Here is a 20092-nt window from a genome sequence, read left to right on the forward strand (position 1 = left end):
CATATTATGGCATTTGTTATTTGCACCAAATTTCATGTGTTATTTGCACTCTTAGTTTTACTGTAGAAGATAATGGTCAAGGTTTTGAGACAACATTACAGTAAAATCAATTTTCCTTAGGAAATGTTTGTGTTACTGGAAAACAATTCTCTCGGTAAAGGATCAAAAACGAGTGATTGTTTATATGTTGAATTAAAATCATATTAAATATTACTACGTTTTTAAATAAAACAGGGAATTTGAAACAAACACAAAACATTCACTATAATTTGGATTAAAAGTTAAACGCGTTTGGCTGCCAAATGAGTGAAGTAGCCTATGATTTGATTGAGTAGTTTTGAAGGACTTCTGTATTAGTCATACTACAAATGACCCTTGCCCGTAAGATATTTTGCACCTTGAAAGATGAGCTGCTCATAAAAGCATCCAGATATGTCAAATCGAGTTTGAAAGGATATTTCTGTGATGTTGAGGACATAAAGCTTTCAGTTATTTTTAGCACCAGGCTAAATATAAATCATATTTCATTTTTTCAATGCCAATTGTTTGCGTCTGTTACATTGAACAATGAAACTGCTCTGATTCATCAAATAAAATTGTTTGAACATTAAAAAAAAGATCAAGTGCTGAAAATAAATTTGTAGCTTTTGCATTCATCAATTTTTCTTCATTTCGTTTTTTATTTTTATTTAAAATACAAACTTAATGGAGTGCACTCAACAATATTCCACCGCCTTTTAGCACTCTGGACTGTTGTCCTTAGACAGAAATAGCTTGCATCGTGTATGAATACATATGCTTACTTATTTTCTGGACATGCAAACAACCCGATGTGGCACATTGAGTCATGGCTACCTAGTGACACACCTGGTTTGTTACATTTTGAAGACTTTTCCAGATTTTGCCAACTTTTGGTGACTGTCTGAATGAAATTATTCGAAAAATAATATTTTAACGCCTTTTTTACTGTCTTCGGTTTTAACATCACCCAATTTTTAAAAACTAAGAAAATAAGCTTCAACACTGCAGTCAGTCTGTTAGCCGTTTACTAATAGTATGAATAAACGTTTTTTGACTTACTTTAACTTATTTTTATTGCTTCCCCAAGCAACAAATAGCTTTTATATCATTAAGAGTCAGCAAAAAGTAAAAAAATATTATAAAATTTCAGTCAGAGTGTAAAAGTAGCGGAATTTAAAATCTACAAAATGTGACAAAAAGCCAGCATCTCCAGGTAGCAACATTGTGAATAAAAGACAGTTTTCAGAGATATTTTACTTCATCAGCCTAGCATCCGACCGTGTTTATTAATGAAATAACTTCAGTCTTGCAGCACATGCGTTAGTAGGTAAGGATAGTTAGTAGGCTACATTTTTATTATTTTAACACCATTGAATCAACTATGGCTTTCACAGAAGAGCCTACACTCAATTGCAGCTACACATTCGTTCAAAACGTTTGTAGACGTTGAATTAATGTAAGAAAAGACAATCGCTGGCCGAAGGTTGTGTTTACAAAGTTTCATTTGTAACGAAACAAGAATCTATTTGAATAAGCTGAAGATCCTATTACGATAGCGAAATCGACTCTTCGTAAATTACACTAAGAAATTAGATTGTTGTACAAATGCCAGCATTTGATGAATGCAAAATAGCAGTAACTCAACTATATATTTAATTTAATGCACAATCAAAAACGAAATCGGGCACTGTTGGCACACATACAATATATTTTTAAGCACAATACAAGCAGAGAAGTAATATTTTGATTCAGCATGCCATGAAGCTGCTTGCATCGAATGCACTTCTTGTTCTATTGAGCGCCTCTCCGTAATGTTTTTCCATTTTTATTTCTTCTGTAGCTAAATTGTCGGTTTTGTTTTGTAAAGCATATTTCGCAAATCTTGTTTTTATACATTTTAATTAGTATCTCAATCCCTGAATCATATAGCAACACACTTCGATTCAAGAACTTTGTCATTGTCTTCTGTAGAACCTATCAAGCTATACTGTAGAATAATTCTTTTCTTTTATTAGATGTCTAAACACCGATTTATCGATTGTAAATTTTCTTCTGATATTTTTTTTGTAATATTCGTGTTTGGGGGGTAGGCCTATACTTCCAATATAAAAACTTGTAGAATTTAAGGAGAATTTCTTTTAAAAAACAAAACACATAAAAAACAAAACACAAACACAAAATAAAGTCAAAATTGTACAACAACAAAACACATTTTTTATAATTTGTATCTTAAGATATTTTAGGCGAACACAGGGGCGAACAGTAAATCTAGTATGATCTACAAGCAATCAAACTTTATACCGGTTCAGGAAAATTTATTCCTGACCATCCTGCATCAAACAATACTTTCTCAACTGTCTAAAAGGCTCATCACTAAATCACACCAACTGTTTTTTCGCAACAGTTGTCTGAAACAAATTAATGCAATAAACATTTAGATTATTCCAACGTGATTTATGGACTTGTCTATTTATAAGTAGTTTACTGCATTTGAATATAAATAATTCATCGTATGCACATGCTTGCAAGTATGAAATATTAACTCCAAATGACTTTTTTTCTTCAGTTTTGATTATTATTTTTTTTGCCAATTGAAAAATTCGTTGAACTACACAGTGGAAGAAATTTACTACTTATCTTTTTTTTTGCAAGTTCATTATTATATGATAGCTCATTGACATTTAACATTATACAAGTTTTCACACTATCTACCCTGCTTTATGATATAGTTCGTTAGGTCTAAAGCTTCCTACAAGCAAAAATCAGAGATATAAATGTGAAATCATTTCTATGGAAAAATTAACTTAAAACTGATACTTATTTAACACTAGAACGGCCGAGGTGTCGAAATCGACACTTTTAGAAATTTAGCTCACTATTTTGGGCCTTAATTGTTATCGCAACGTTTTCAAACTTTCAGTAGCTTCCCAATTATGCTTACAGTTTATAGTTCAGTATTATTTTTCTAAAAAATCTTTTTATGTTATCTACAATGAGCGGATATACCTCCAACGGCCGAGGTGTCGAAATCGAGACCTCATACAAATTTAATAAGATTTGTAAAGTATAAAAGATTTTCTGTGTGAAAAAAACTAATTCAATAGTTTTCACACTTACATATAGCGTTTCTCATGGTAATTGTCCAACGCTCGGCTTGATGTGTGTTATCGCTCGGCTTGATTTTAGGTCATCATACTGAGTTACAAATATCTTCCACAAATCTATCAGCGATTTGCAACAGTTACGTTTATTCGTATTCGAGAGGCACTGGAAGGACTTGTTGCTAATTGCATCAACAATTACACTCCGGATTGGAGCCTGCCAATCGATGAACAGCTATTTCCAATGGAAAACAGATGTCTTTTATCGTGTTCATGCCAAACAAACCAGACAAGTTTGGCATGAAATTCTGGGTATTAGCCGAGGTTCATTCAAAATACGTATGCAATACCGTACCGTACTTATCGTACCTCGGAATTATTGAAAGAAAGCAACGAAATGTAAGGCTTCTCCCCGAGGATGTAGTGATCAGGATCACCACCAATTGACACAGACAAAGCGGGTACAACGTTACAACAGTTAATTTTTTTACTAGGGTGAATCTTGCTGGTTTACTAAAGAAACAAATATAACCATTATTGGAAATGTTCAAGCTAACAGTAAAGGACTGACAAAGGAGATGACCTAGGGTGGAGGAGAAAAATTTTCCAGTAAATTCTTCTACAATTCAACGAAGAGCTGCATGCTTGTAAACTATCAGTGCAAAAAAAATCAAGTGTCGTTTCCACTATGCATGACAGCCCCCAGTATTGATGCAAAAGAGAAAAAGAAACCTTTTGAGATCCGTTTTTATAGCGAGAACAAAGTAGCAGTTGATGTGTTTGACCAAATGGCAAGAAAATACACCACACGTGCAGCAAGCAAAAGATGGCCTCTTGCAGTTTGGACAAATATGCTACATATTGCAGTTTTGAACTCTTGGGATTATTTTTAGAAAACATTCCGGCAGCAACATTAGCCAACATGATTTTATCCTCCAGATTGAGAGCTTGAGAACTGCTCATGTGCTGAAACGCAAGCCTACCCTGCAGAGAGAAGAAGAGCAGGGACGACAATCTAGTAAAAGCAGAAAATGTGCTGGATATTATTGCAAAAACAATACAGTTACCATTTGCGGCCACTGTCGAAAAGTGGGAAGTGTGATATTGGTGACTGGAAAGTTACAGAGTGCAAAGGCTGCACTGCGTAAAGAGTTTGTTGGTTTGTTTGATTTTTTTCTCCTGCATAAGAAAACTTTGTGCTATTTTTATGATATGTCTTCACTCTGTTGAATTTTTAGATCATCGTACAGAGTCAAGATACAGATATAGTCAAGCTTCGAACTGATCAAAACCTGGTAGCCTACGTCATACTTTTCGTCTAAAACCAAAAAATTAACAGCGCAAATAGGTGACAAAAGCAATAAGTGCTTCAGATAATTTTATCAGTGTAAAATAAAACGAAATCTTACTGTTAATTTTGCGGAAAAATAAAGTTTTTCTGAAAAGTGTCGATTTCGACACCGGCGGCCGTTGGAGGTATACTTTTTTTTCGGCCGTTCTAGTGTTAAATTCAGTCTTCAGTAACATATTCTCAGTATAAAAAGTACCAATGCATTGAAATAGTTATAATGAGTGAATGCATGTTTCTTCTATCTGATCACTCTTGCGTGTTTTTTACGCGTTCGTTCCTTTGCTTGGTTTTAAACTCTCGTCTTGTTTACTAGCCTACAACCAGAATCCATTCTGAAGTTGCTGCAGGTAGATTTCGGCCATAGTGGAACTTTTGCGCAAATTTTTGTTCAAGTTAACATAATAAACATAAAATTAGGTAATAACAACTTTAAAATTAAAAAAACAAAAAAAAACTAAGGATATGGATAATAAAGTGATAACGTCACAATTTATGCAAATAAGAAAAACTGACAATTGACTTGCTCATTTTTCATGGCGTGTGTTATCAAAAATGTTGAAGGTTATTGGAAAAAAAAAGTTTTGATGAGTAAATTAGTGTGTTTTCAAAAGAACTCGTGTCTTTTTTAGCTGATTAGTGATGGTTTTTTTTTTGGTTTTTTTCTATCTAATTTTTGAGATAAACAATAAATACTTACAAAAAAGTACCCAATGCCAAGCAAAAAGCCAAGCAGAGCGAATTACATCAAATTCAGTTACTTAACACTGAAGATCTTCACAGGCCATTTCACTCTTAGTTGAGATCATCGCAATATACTTACTTAAATAGAATCAAATTTTATTATTTAGTCTATTAGAATTCTATAGAATCAAATTATTCTTAAATTAAAGTAGGCTATAGAATTATAGAATTTTAGCGGGTTTAACATGTTTTATTACAAAGTGATGTAGTCTAATTGCTGATGAGGACACAAGTAGCTTACCTGTCGAAAACGTTTGAGTTGATTTTTTTTTGTAATTATATTACATCTCTTTGTAATAAAACATGTTAAACCTACTAAAGTTACTTTGTTTTGTTTGTCTATGGTTTAACAAAGCAAACTCTCTACGAAAGCTTTATAATTGTAGAATTGTAAAAGAATAATAATAGAATTTGTTATTATTTGAATTAGAATCCTGATGATCCCACCTAAGGGTGAAGTAGCCTGCAAAGATTTTGAGTAAAAAGTAACTGAATTCATGCAGTTTTTTAGATATATAGCCAATGTACTGTACTGCATACACCACTTTTTAAACCTTTGTGTCTGCATCATTTCCCTACCCAACGACTTGCTAGTATATTATCCTACATTTTGTAATTGATATGCTACTTTCTTTCTATACGGACACGTTGATCATGAAAACAGTGAATGTGTATTTACAAATCTTTGCTATGTTAGTATGTACTGTTTTCGCAGTGTTGATCAGAAATAAAAGCAAACTCAACTGAACTGATGATGATGAGCAATAAACAGAATCATAAAATGTCCTAATATAAACTGTTTAAAGACGAGGTTTATAAGCTTTGACAAATAAGCTCACGTTTTCTATAAATATTTAAGTACAGCTAATAACAAAAGCAGGTACTAAGACACCAATAAATGATTTGGCATAGCAGCAGCAACTTCTATCAATCTTTTTATTGCGCGCACTGATGAGACACCTAACTTTGCAAGCAATCACGACACAAGATGGCACCAGGATCTTGTTGAAGTATCAAAATTTCACCAAAAAAAAAGGTTCTGTTCCAATCAGCGGAGGTGTACAGGAGCCGGCGTTTTGGAGTATTTAAGAGCTGGAGACTCGAGTTTCAGCTTCTGAAATTCTAGTTCTAAAAGTAGAGTCGGAGTCTGAAATTTTTGGCAAAAATATGAACCTATTGGAGTCGTCGTATTGTTTCTTTGCCAGTTGATATTTTTAGCATACGAATAATGTTAGTACAAACTTCAAGTGTATTGCGCAGTTGTTATTTTTGTGTACTTCGAAAATCTTCAAAATATTTGGAGCAGTAGAGTTTGAAGTCGCAGACTTTAAGGCAGGAGTCCAGAAAGTTTGACTCCATAGGCCTATACCTCTGCCAGCTAGCAATCAGGCCTGTTTATATTGATTCAAGGTTTACAAACGATGATTCAATGCAAAAAGAGTGAGTGACCCAAAAGCTCATTGAACTGCAATTTACCAACACAAAAGTTTATCGCATTAACTATTCTAAGTACTTCATATCACAGCTGCAATCAAATTTCTTTTACATACAATGTTTTATAGAAATAAATGGCTAAATTGCACTGACTTAAATCGCTGGTGAAAAAGGTTAAGGACAATTGATGATCTGCATCACAATAAGTTAGTGGTCTTGAAAAATGGTGGGTTGTTATAAAAAATAATTCAATAAAGGAAACCAATTCGTAAACTGGAGATGTGGAAAATTTATTACCTTGGGCTTAATATGGTTAACTGTATTATATCGCGCGTCGTACTTTTCCGAAACATAAGATTCATAGGGGGGTTACAATTCGTTCTCTTTACGAAGAACACCTCCTTTATTTGAATTAAGAAGTTTTTTTCCGAGAATTCCCAAAAATTCCCAAATATTCTCCGTTTTACAGTTTCCACATCAAAAATACAATGAACGCTCATGCAATTATGCAATTTGCAAACAGTGTATGTCCATTGTAAAAGGGCTGTAACACCTTATAACCCGCTCACACAATCTAGAAAATGTTAAGATTGGTTTATCGCACTCTTGCAGTTCTGCTCCTTAAGCTAATGTCTGCTATTAATGAGATGATTCAAATTGAAATATAATTTCTTTTCTTTCTTATTTCCAAATGAAATAGTTAAGTAATGAAGGAGAAAAAGTTCAAGTTGGTTTGAAAGAGATCATTTGCTTTTGTATTACAGTAAACTACTGTTTCTTGTTGACAATTCACTGCATGAATCGCTTAATTATCAGATGTTGGCAAAAAGGAGATGCCTCCATAAAGTCTAAACCACATCTAAACTAGTTTGTCAACAGCAAAGCAACAAATTAATTTGCGATGCCAATTCACGTGGACAGGAATTTTCACTCTGCCATCACTGCTCACCTGGCAGTGAATGATTTACAGACATACATTGATTAAAATACAGCTTAAATAACCTTTTATCATGTATAATTTGTTCAATGTAGCAGCTTCGATCAATACATTGGTGAAAGGCAATATTTTAACAAAAGCAATGATGTGGGACGGTATTGTGCCCCGGTACATTTCGAAATTCTTTGGTGTGCCGCAGATCAAAAAAGTTTGAAAACCCCTGCTTTATACAACCAATTGAGCTACATGTCTTGTAAAAAGCAACCGTTGATTGAATTTTACTATATTACATATGCCCGACCATATCTAGCTAAAGTAGCTCGCCAGCTATTCATAGATAGATCTAATTCTATCAAACCTAGCCATATAAGAAGCTTTCGAAACTTCAACTAGAAAACCTAAACCGTTCTTCGATGCTTTCTGACCTGAGGGCTGCTGCATATCTTCGTTTAATTTTCGTCATTACTGCGTTGTGCTTATTTTGCTTTTTGTGTAAAGTAACATAAAAGTCTTTTTACTTTTCTGCTTAAAAATTTATTTCAATCTATCACAGCACAATATTGATATGACTGTTCCTGGTTTGGAGGGTGAAGCAACACAGTTGCTTGGTTCCAGTTTTGACATTAGTCAGGGCTAACAGACATTGTCAAGCATTGACAAAAGGTCATACTCTCAAACCATAGACGGGCGAGGAAGGTTTATAGAAGAAAAATTGTCTTCAATCAATTGAACTCCAACAGATTTTATTCAAGTAAGCTAAATTAAAGATTTTTTTATATCACTTACGCATGGTATTTGAACATTAAGAAGGTAAGGAAGTCAAATACACGAACACATGATCTAGAGTGGTGTCGAACTGGTGGCCTTTGAACGTCAAAACAGAGTTCTTATCACTCGGCTATGCAGCCGACAGTGAAGATGCTTTTATTTGAATGTACAGTACTTCATTAAATTTATTTTCTTTTCAAAAAATTAAAATAAAAAATAGGAAAAAATAATATAGAAAAAAAATGAACAATTAAAAACAAGTAATTGAAAACCGAGAAAACTTGAGCTACAAGAAGAGTAGGTCTACTTAAAAAGTGTAACTGAAGTATTGCAGTATTTGAAGCTCTCTGTTTGCAACATGTAACATAACTGCCATTTTTGTTCAATCTGCAAAAGGACTTCGGAGTCACAACTCACAAGTATTACGTTTTATACCCATTTTAAGCAGTAGCAGTTAATATTTTTGTGATATGTATAAATTGTATATGATATATGGTCAACGCGATAACTTCTCATAATGACAATTGACCTCAATTTTACAGCGCTGCTAAGATTCTTGAGTTTTATCCAACAAAGTCAACTTGAGGTTTGCTAAACTCTCTTCAATACAAATGGTTTGTAAATCGAAAACAATCGCTTGCTATCACGGTTTATAAAAAGCAAAGTGTAGCAAGCCAAGGTAGTCAAACAGTCAAGGCAGGCAATTTGTAATTGATCAGAATAACGTGAATGTCCATAAGACTTGCAGACTGCAGAGGCAGAGGGGAATTGCGAACTAAAATTTTCGATCTAACGGTTATCTTCAGGCAGTAAAATGAAAGGAGAGAATTTTCTTACACACAAAAAACACACATATGCAATGATGTTAAATCAATTTTCTTTTTGTGTTTAACGGTGAATGATTAACTTTAAATTTATCAACAAACTTATTTGTGTAACTTGAAACTGCCGGTACATACTTTTTCTAAGTAGCAAAATCTCCTACAACGCAGTAGTTCTTAACCTGGGTTCGATCGAACCCCTGGGATTTGACGGGGCAAATTTAAGTGTTCAACAATAGTGCTACGAAGTTTAGAAGGTCAACAAACTCAAGGCCAAGCTATAACACTAAAACTCTGACAGCTTGATTGGAATTGACACTTTGAATAAAGATGATGAAGTGACTAAATAAAACTATAGGTTTAATTATAGGCAGCTGTTTTGTGGTTTACAGACTTAACTTACTTTATGCAAGTTGAGATACAGAATGCTAGTAGTTCAGCACATTTAGATATTGCAATAAAGAACTTTTAGTTTGTGTAGGCTATCGACAGGTAAACCAAGGTAGCCTAGACTTCAGGCCCGGATTTAGGGTGGAAGGCAGATGGTGCAGTTGTCCCGGTCCCCTTTTTGAAGGGCCCCCGACGTGGAAAAATGTGATCTTGTGTTATTATTATTATTTTTTCTAAGCCTTTGAAGTTTCTGCAAAATGACTCCTTTTTCTTTCAAGGTTAATTTTTAGTCAGAATGTGACGACTGAGCTTGGCGTAAAGGCATTAGCAACGGTGTGGGTGACTTTCAAGTTACCTTGTGGGCGCAAAAAACTGTTTTGCACGAGGGCTCCCAATCTAAAAGTTCTCCGGGCTCCCCATCAGTTAAACTCGCCCCTGCTAGGCTTAGGTTACTAGTAAAAACCTAGGCGTTGCTTAAATAAACTTAATTTTGTTCTTAGTGATCAGGTATCGCAGTAATAATTTTGCACATCTCAAAAAATAAGTGCAAGTTGTTTCTTATAGTTTCATTGGGGTTCGATGTAAACTTGGGACATGTCGTGGGGGTTCGATATATTTGTAAACGTTAATTATCACTGCTATGGAATATGGAACAACTTAACAAGGACTATAGACACATCACATCTGTTACAGCTTGCTGTCATCACAAGCGACAGAAAAAGTTAATGTAAGTTAAACGTTTTGCGGGATCAAGTAGTTGAACAACACAACTGAGAATGATTTTGTAGCTCCTGCGAGCTTCACGTACATTGTTTTTACGTTCCCTGACGTCGCTTATTATCGGTTCTAGAGTCTGTGTATCCCCGCCAGGCTCTCTATGGGTCACCTCTGCGTTTCTCTCAAGGCATCTTCGTTTTTCTACCATCCTTAAATTGAAATGCAGTAGAATGTTTGTTTGCAATCTTACAATTGGTATATCCATACATGGTTTTGCGTCCGTTTTACGTTGTTATTTTGTTGCAAAGAGCATTGTAATCAATGTGGCCTGGCTACATGCTCTGAGCAGCACGTCTCAAGACAAGTTTCGACTAGGGTCATTTTTCAAACAGAGAGAGATAGTGTATACCTCAGTATTTATGGCAGTATAGCAGTTTGTCTCGGTGTGGGTATAGCTTGATTACTACTGTTAGTCGTTTGGTTCCTAATAGTGTGGACGTCATTATTCCACAATTTTGCTCTGCGTTCTTTTCATGGCTTAATTTTTGGTGTCAGACCAGTTGGCCTCTTTTTACGTTCTGGTGGTGACGATTCATGCCTTTCTACTGCAATATACTGCTACCGTAGGCTACTCAAGAAATTAGACCTCGTTCTCAGGTCATCCTCACCAGTATTGTGCTCGGGATGTTACTTTCTTGATTACAGCTATGCATGAGCGGGTTGTTACTCACTTTACGTCCACTACAATATTTATGATCGGTACCGATATCTGGCTGATTATGCTGAAGCTCGCTTGAGTTAAAATATACTCCTTGAAATATGTACTGTAGCCAACAAATGTTTTTATAAACCTGTGATAGAATCAATTATTCACTAGTGACTTTAATAGCATAAGACTAAGAAGCATTAAGTTATTATTTTTTTTATACAATTTAATACTAACAATTATCACTAATTGTCATTATTGAAAAGTCAGATTGTGCCATCAAAATTGCAACTACAGCGCTGTCGGAGAAGCAAACTGAACAAATTCTTATCACTTTGAATGTTCTCTCATAAAACAAAGTAACATTTGCACCATGGCAAAGCAACGAGTGTCTCAGTAAGAAAGAAACGGTAATACATATTTGAGTGAAAACTACAAAGCTGAGAAAACAGTAATTAAATTCTTATTCACTAAATGTGTTGAGTAGCCTAATGTACAGCTAACTGTTTTTGCTTTCAGTGCATCAACCCAAATAATAAAGTAAAAAAGATAGACTGTATCGGACATTAGCTCTTTTCTTCCATCGGTTTGTTGTTTGTTGATAGTCTAAATGAAATTGAAAGTGACCACAATGATGATAAATATTTCAATTATCATCGTTGCGATCATCCGCATATTCATCTTGATCATTGAACTTCTTTCTATCATTTAAACTATTTAATGCAGTAGCGTTGACAGGAGGGTCCAGTGTTTTTGTTTGTTTTTGTTTTACCCGGGTCCTGGATAATATGAAGGGCCTGTAATCTTTCCAAGGGCCTCGGGAACTTAAAGAAATCTCTTTGTATTTTTAGGTTAATGAGAATAATGCGTTTTCCTTATAAATGGCTTGATTTGGTACCCAAGGGTCGTATTGGTACCTGACCCAAATTATCTGCTCAACGCCCATGACTATGTTTAAATTTGTGAAGATATAACGATCTAGTGTAGAGAGTGCAGACTCGACGACCTCCTACGCCTTCAGGGCTACGGTCTTTCGCACTCTATCATTGGATTTGTTTTATGTACGTTTCGCATCCAAACAAAAATAAAATGACCATCCGTATAGTGGAGTTAAATTAAGTCTAAGTAACATTTTTTATGAAATTTTGTAAATGATTCAATAAGTTTTGATCCGCCATTTTTAATTTGTACTGGCGATGTATAATGGCGCAGCGGATAAGGCGCTCGCTTTCCAATCACGCAATCCTGGTTCGACTCCCGGCTTATGCTGGTTGTTGACAAACACCGCTCACCTCTGCCCAGGGTGTAATAACTTGGGTGGGCGTACTTGCTGGAGTAAAGGCGGCCGAGAGAAAGGAACTGGCCACTCCACTCTCGTTAGCGCCGATGGCTTAGTATAATGAGAACCTTATCTTCTCATCCCCCAATGCTTGGATTCAAGGATGGGACTCACCTTTTACCATCCTAATTGTATTGCCCTAATCTTTTGCTATTCAAGGATATTTTTCATTTTTTCCCACAGATAGGTTAGTATATCAGCACTAATCTGAAGCTGTTTCTTAACAAGTTGCAAAAAATATTTAAGTTACAGTGTTACCATGTTTACTTTTGTAAATTAAGACAATTTATATGTTTTGATAACGCTGTGTAACCTATGAGATTCTCAAAACAATTTTTGGATATAGATTATTTTCCTATTCCAATGCTTTCCAGCAAAGTTTCTTTGAACGTTCGCACAAACTATTCCAATTTTCTATGTCTTATTGGTTTGGTTTTGAATCTTTATCCTCGGACTGACAAAGCCTTGAAAGGTTATTTCTGATAGTTTCGCATACTTGTAGAGGCTCTTGACACAGGGCCGATTACCGATATTGACAGAGTGAAATTTTCCGATTGTTGAAGTGTTGTTGCCGGGGAATTATTCCATTCACTAGGTGCCGCTGCATGGAGAGCAGTCCTGAAAGTGCGTTGCTCAAGCGCACACCCCAAGAGTCGAACCAGCGCCGCGTAATCTTGAGCTGGGCGCGTAACCATTGAGCTAGCGGGGCGGACTTATTGCCATGTAGCCCGCTCTTGCGTGGCTCTATATTTTGGATTAAAGTTTTGACTGTTTTTTATTGACTGTTACGCAATTTAGATGAAATTTTCAAGGGCGGTTTTTCTGTGATGATAAATTCAACTTGGCCTAACTATGCAAGGTAGGCTACCAGATACAGTCGTTTTACATTTATACAAAATGGCGGACGAGTCCGCCGCTTCTCAATCGACTTAAAAAGATTATACATTTTATAGCCTGCTGCGACATATTTGCAGCAAATTCTGCAAATTCGTTTCAATTTTTAGAATATATCAACGTATTCAGGGTTAGATTATCAAAATATGCAAACGTTTTCTTTAATTGGAATAGCTTAGCCTACTTACAAAAAATAAAATTCGAAATAGCCTATAAATATTCATTCAAGTTAATTTCACGCGTTAGAAAAAAATCCAAGTAAATAATAAAAAAAAACCTCACCTTGCTCTGCCAGTGGGTTGCAGACTGTTTACGTTTCAATAAATTTTTGCTTGATGCCTGAAAAATGCGATGCATGGTGAAGACTGAAGAGGTTGTTGTTTGTTCACATTGCAAGACACTTCCACTACTATATTGAAAAAAATATGTAAGCTTTTTACGCAATAAAAACATCGTCTTATTTGCGTGCCATGTAAACGAAAACATGTTTTTAACAATATTTTAGTACTTCAATACACAAACACGAAAGCAAAGTATAATCAGGTTTATGTTTCACTGGTAAAGATTTAGATTAAATAGGAAAGGAGGCATGGAGTGAGCCATCAAGCACGTAATTTTTCTGCTTGCCAAGACACAGACGTACGCTGTAGATTTGTATTAACTCTTCAGTCATGGAATCAACAACTGATTAAACAAAACACTAAATCACTAAAGTATTAAAACCAAAATAGTATCAAAAACAATTAACTTACCAATCTCCACTGAAAGGAAATCTGCCGCTATGTCTGAACTGGAGCTTTGAAACGTCAAAATAAAATGGGCGTCAAATTAAAATGGAGGCTCTGCATAAGCGATGTGTTTGCTTTTTTGGCTGTTCGAGGCCCATTCAAGTTTTGAAATGATTTGTTTGCAGCATCAATGTTCTTTATAAGTTGTGCTTAAAGCACCATTGCAGCAAAGAACCATATACGGTGATCATAAAGGTAAAAGCTTTAATTAATTTCATGGTCAGAGTCAGACTGTTTGCAAGCAAAGAAAAAAATGTTTGCTATCCGTACAAAAGAAAACACTTTCGTGATTGTTGACGTAATACCAATGTATACACAAATACGCAGTAGAGTAGACATCATGGGCTCTATCCAAGGGGGGGTGAGGGGGGTGATCATCAGGGGTGATCACAGGGGATGAGTTTTTGAAATTACTATGACGATTTTAGCCCACTGTCCAAAAATCATCCCCCTCCCCCCCGAATTCTAAAAGTGGATACAGCCCCTGGTAGACATTCCCAGTAGGTTACCCGTAGGCTACATCCGAACAAACCACCTTTCGAAGTAAGAAAAAAACAATTGTCTCGAAAAAGGCATTGGAAACATAAGTTATAATTAACTTAGTCTCGAGCTACAGCTTGCTAATAAAAGTATTAACTGATGTTTGAAGTAGACTTAACTTTGATATTTGAAAAAGAAAACTTTTTTGATATGTTTGGTTCAAGTGATTATCTTTTAAATACACTGGTTCCATGTAAGAAATTAATCTTTTTTTTTTGCACTAATTGTTTTCAAAACTTTCCACACTTTTGCAACTGTGGGGATATTAGGTTTACCGAGTTGAGTTCTCACAAAATTACACAACCCTAACACCTCAAGCAAATAGCAACATTTTAACAACTTTTTATTGCAACGAGTAGCCTATATACGTACATGTCCTGTGGCATAAGTTCTCAAGACTTCTACTCTTGTTTTCCTTTGCCGACTCCTTGAAAGTAAATTTACTTCAATTAGCTTTATTCACATCACATTTTGGGCATTTTTCATACGGTTTGTCTTCATTTTACAGAAATTTCAACGCTTGCAAGATGAAATCTATTCCATGGGTAAATTTGTCTCTGGTTAAGAACTCTTATTCTATGGTGTATTGTAAATAAAGTTGCCAATAACAATAAACAATTAGGGCGTTTTAACAGGTAAATGGTTCGCCCCAGTGTGAATGATAATCTTGCAAAAGAGAAGGAGAATGAACAGCAAACAAAATTTTATCTTCATTTTATACATATCTTTATTAAATAATTGCACTTTGATTATGTCGAACTTACAGTATCTAATATACAGTACTTTGATGTAGTATAATTAAATTTTTCATTTTAAAACAAAGTTAATAGCTTCTTCCAAGTTTAATAAAGACAGAAACTTCTAAAATGGTAAATGTGGGGCAAAATATTCAAAAAGACAACTTTCTAGGTTTTCCAAAGCTTGCTTAACATGCTACATAAAATAATGTAATAAAAAGCAAGGCGCAAGCTATACAGCATCTGATACCACAATCGAAAGTGAACCTGAAGCACTGAAGACAAAAAAGCAAGCTGAAATCAAACCTTTTTCTACATAGGCCTATGGCTGCAGCCACTGGCGCAGTCATTAACTTGTAACTTTGGGTTTACCAGTAGAATACTTTTAGACGTAAAACTTCCAAACTAATTCACACCAACTCTAAACAAATCTTTTAACGAAAAACCAGTTAAGGAATTTCGTTGAAAACGTGAAACAAGCATTGAGCTGGATAACCACTAACAATTTTTACATAAATTACACTGGTCAACACACATTTTGGTGCCAAGAAACGGTTATGGGGTATTTTGATGCCGCTGAATTTGAAAATGACCTTGGTTTTTACGAATTGGCTCTAATTTTTGAGATATTCCATGGTTGTACTCCAAAAAAGTGCTAAAAATATGCAAATTTTGACATTAGTATTTTCTTTATGCTATAACTTTGATGAGACCTTGTCTGTTACAAGCATGTCTGTCTTTTACAAGCATGTCCATACCTTATTTTTACACTTTTGATACGATCCTATGAAATATGACCATTGTTATTGCAGAGAGCCTTCCATAGGCAAACCATGTTTTATGTGAAAATCAAGCAAAAATTCAAAAAATTAAACAATATTAGCAGTAAGTAACAAATTTTCTGTTTGCAAAAACAGGTGGCGTCAAAGCACAAACACTACTTTTAGTTTCAATCGAAGTAGCCTAATTTCGTAAATTGTTAAAGCTCATTAATCATTCATATGATACGAAAAGATTAGTCCATGTTTACAAATTTTCTTTTGTAAGACTTTCTGAATGTGATGTGGCCAAACAGTCACGTTGGAGACTCCAACAGTAGTCAGCCATCATGTTGGCAATAGGCATCCCACCTGCCCTTGTAGCCTACCGCTCTTCTATGACCTTAATGTCCTGGTGGAACCTTTCTCCGTGCTCTTCACTTAGGTCACCAAGGTTTGCAGGAAAACGATCTAAGTGGCTGAAGAGATAATGAACCTTGATACTCAACTTCACACCTAAATCTTTGAACTTGGAAAGCATATCTTCTACCAATTCTTGGTAATTTTCAGCTTTTTTCTGTTCCAAGGAATTTCTGTGTGACTAAAACAAACGACTGCCATGCAACAGACTCCTTGTCTGTCACAAACTGCACAAAACGTGCATCTTTCATGAGTTTGCGGATCTGAGGGCCATCAAAAATACCTGCTTTCAGCTTTTCGATGGTCAAATCAGGAAATGCTCTGCAAATATAATTATTAAAAAGCAGTCGCCAGTCGTAGGCAAGGCTTTTATAAACTGCTTCATCAAACCAAATGTGATGTGTAATGGTGGAATGATGATTTTCTCTCAGTCAACTAAAGGCTCATTGATGATGTTACCTTCAACAACTCTCATGGAATCTGCAGGTGGCCACCTTTTCTTCACCCAGTGATTATAACGAGCTTGGCTGTCCCACAAGCAGATGAAATATGGATATTTTGTTTTGCTGGCCAAGCAAAAAAATTTCCATTTTCAAGTCATCTGTTACCGTTATGTAACAATACACACTTTAAACTTCCTTTTGAACTGTCTATGATCGAGCTCCACTCTTGAGCTCTATATTGTGGTACTCTCATTTACAGAAGAAGCCCTGCGATGTCTTTGCAGTAATCAAATTCATCTTGCTGGCAAAAATATGGAAGCAATTCCTTTTCTCTCGCACATAAAATATTATGGAAGCTCTGGTTCCAAGACAGTTTTTGTCTTTGAGTCGGGATGCCATAAGTTCTGCTGCTTATTTGGATAGGTTAAGATTCCTGATGAGATCACTCAGCTCCTCCTGTTTGAATGTCTCTCGAATAGCTGAACTACTTTCAAACACATTTCCACCGCTGTCACTTGCAGAGCTTTCTACCTCTTTCTTCCATCATATCCCATGGCTATGTCAAGTAAATCACTAAATTCAGGCACAGGCACTTGCATACAGTGAGGCACAGGTCGTGGTGTTGGTTTTATTCATGGTTTTATTGGTGAGGAACGACAAGAGGTCAATTTCTTTTTATCTTAAAAGATAGTAGCCAAAACTTGTTTTAGTGTTCATAAACAGATAGCCCACCCCAGAAAACATGGGGGTAGAAATGTTGAGCGGTTGTTGAGATAGTGCCGTTTTTCTATTGCTCCTTATCTATAAAGCCACCTAGTGGTCAAGGATTATTTCACTTATAACTCGAGAACCGCTTATCTAATTTTCATCAAATTTGTACCATTCTTCTCAGAAAAGTGAGAAGCATGTTTTAAGCCAATAAAAGAATTAAGTGGTGCCAACCAATGTTCCTATTATAATGAAATGACCCCTTGGTCATTTAGCCAAAATTTGAAAATATCGATATATCAAAAACTGGAGCCAATTCAAAGAAACGGATGTTATTTGCAGATTCAGTGGCCCAAAATTGCCCAGAAACCGTTAAAATTACTTCGGCACTCGAAAAAAAGTTTTTTTTTTGCTGGCCAGTGTTATCACAGTGAATGCAAGAAAGAATCTAAAATGTTTCAATGAAGAAGAGTTCATGTAGGCCATGCATTGTCTAACGTATTTGTTGTGTTGAGAATGTATCTTTGTTTGGTGATTTCCAATTGTTCGCATGAGCCGATATTTTCAGCGCTGAAGAAAAAAAGTCAATTGCTTGCAATTCTATGCAATTCTTGCAATTCTATGGCCGAGAATAGAGGCCAGGTAACTGTAAGAAGAGGTGCTTACGGCGGGATAGCCATTATGTTCAACAGTCTGCAATTTATGACGTTAAAACTGGTACTTGCATCTTTCTTTTGACCAAACTCAGAAGATATGTCATCTGAGTGTTTGTAACCATTAAGCCCTAGTACTTCTAATATAACTTTTGCTATTTTATTGCATTTGTGGTTGGTACAATGAACAGAATGAATTATGGCCCTGTAGCTATCATATTCTTGTTCATCCTTATTCCATTTCGTTTTCTTTCTGGTTCAGTTCCTCAAGTGATTGTTGCAAAGAGCATTTTGAATGAGCAAAAAGGATGATGTCATCTGCAAATTTGAGATTGCTCATTAGTCATTAGTCGTCTAGAGATGACAAATCCAGTCTCAGATTTCAGCCTCTGAAATAACCCTTTAACTGCAGCTGTAAACATAGCGGTGAAAAAGTATCATCTTGACAGAAATATTGGACATTGGAGTACATATAGATTTGCTTTACGTTTTCCATATAGCCGTTATCTTAGATTTTCTCTTTTTGTGAGACCACTCACTATTATAGCCTATGTATTATTGCATTAATTATAACAAACAAAATTTAAGACAATATTTGTCCACAAGCCACATAAACACATTTTTGAGTAGATTCCTGAGTACGTTAGTTATATTGCACATTCTGAATTGCTTATCTCTAACTGTAAATGTACTTTATCGCAATGCTGTTGCAGTGCTGAATAGAAAAATGTGTTCAAGTGTATAGCCTATAGCGCAATAAAAAAAGTGCACAAGCAACTTTGTTACTTTGCGTATAGCCTACTCTAGGCCAGTGCGCGCTAACAGGGGTTTCCACGGAAACTTAGGGTTCCGCAGAATATGCATAGAGGGGTTCTATGACTTCAAAGGTTTTAGTGAAGGTTTCGCGAGAGTTTCTCGATTTTTAGGGAAATTGATTTCTTGCTTCACTATATTGATACATCATTCTAAAGTTTTAGATCACTGTGCTATATTCACACCCCAAGTAGGCCAGCTAGTGAAACGGGAGGTTTTGTCTCACTTTGTGACATTTGTAATAACTGTTTATTTGTTTAAGTGTCTAATTACTTTTTGAAGATTAATAACTAAGGCAAGCAAAATTTAGTAATGTCCACATATTCCCGCCTTATTCAAAGTTTGTAAACCGTCCATAAACTAAATTTTAGGGTGATACGACGAAAGGTTTTAAAGTTATAAAGTAAAATAAGTCAAATTTTATCAGGTCAATACTTATTTTCACGTATTTTTTTTTTCTCATCTTTGATATTTTATTACTGTAAAGCTACAACAGATATTGATTTTCTGTTGCAATTTTTGAGGTAATCTTATTGTTTTGCCCACGATTGGACGATTGAACATTAAAACAATAGGTTAGGCGTGAAAGGCGAGTATTTTGATATTGATATTTTCTAGTTGCTGTTTTACCACATTTGCACACCCTGCTGAAGAACTCCATCTAAAACAGCTTCTCCATTTACAGCAAAATTTAGCAAGAGACAGAAAATTCATAGGCGATAAGGTGCTGAAACAGCAGGCTACTTGGTGTTGAAGGATAATACTGTAGAGTAGACCATGCCAGTAATATTACGATATGTAAAGAAACTGCATATTTATTTTTTACGGTTTTTCGAGTGACTTTCGTTGCCTCTTCTGTCGTTGATTTTTCCACATTTTTTTTGAAAAGAAAAAGAAGACGTCCTTGCTTACGATTTATTATGCTTTGTATTTCGTATTTTAGATGCAAGCGCGGCAAGTTATCGGCAAAAATTTCAAGTTTTTAGGCCAAAAAATTGGTTGCTCTTGCAAT

This window comes from Aplidium turbinatum, chromosome 18 (assembly GCF_918807975.1).
Source record: "Aplidium turbinatum chromosome 18, kaAplTurb1.1, whole genome shotgun sequence".
NCBI classification, from domain to species: Eukaryota; Metazoa; Chordata; class Ascidiacea; order Aplousobranchia; family Polyclinidae; genus Aplidium; species Aplidium turbinatum.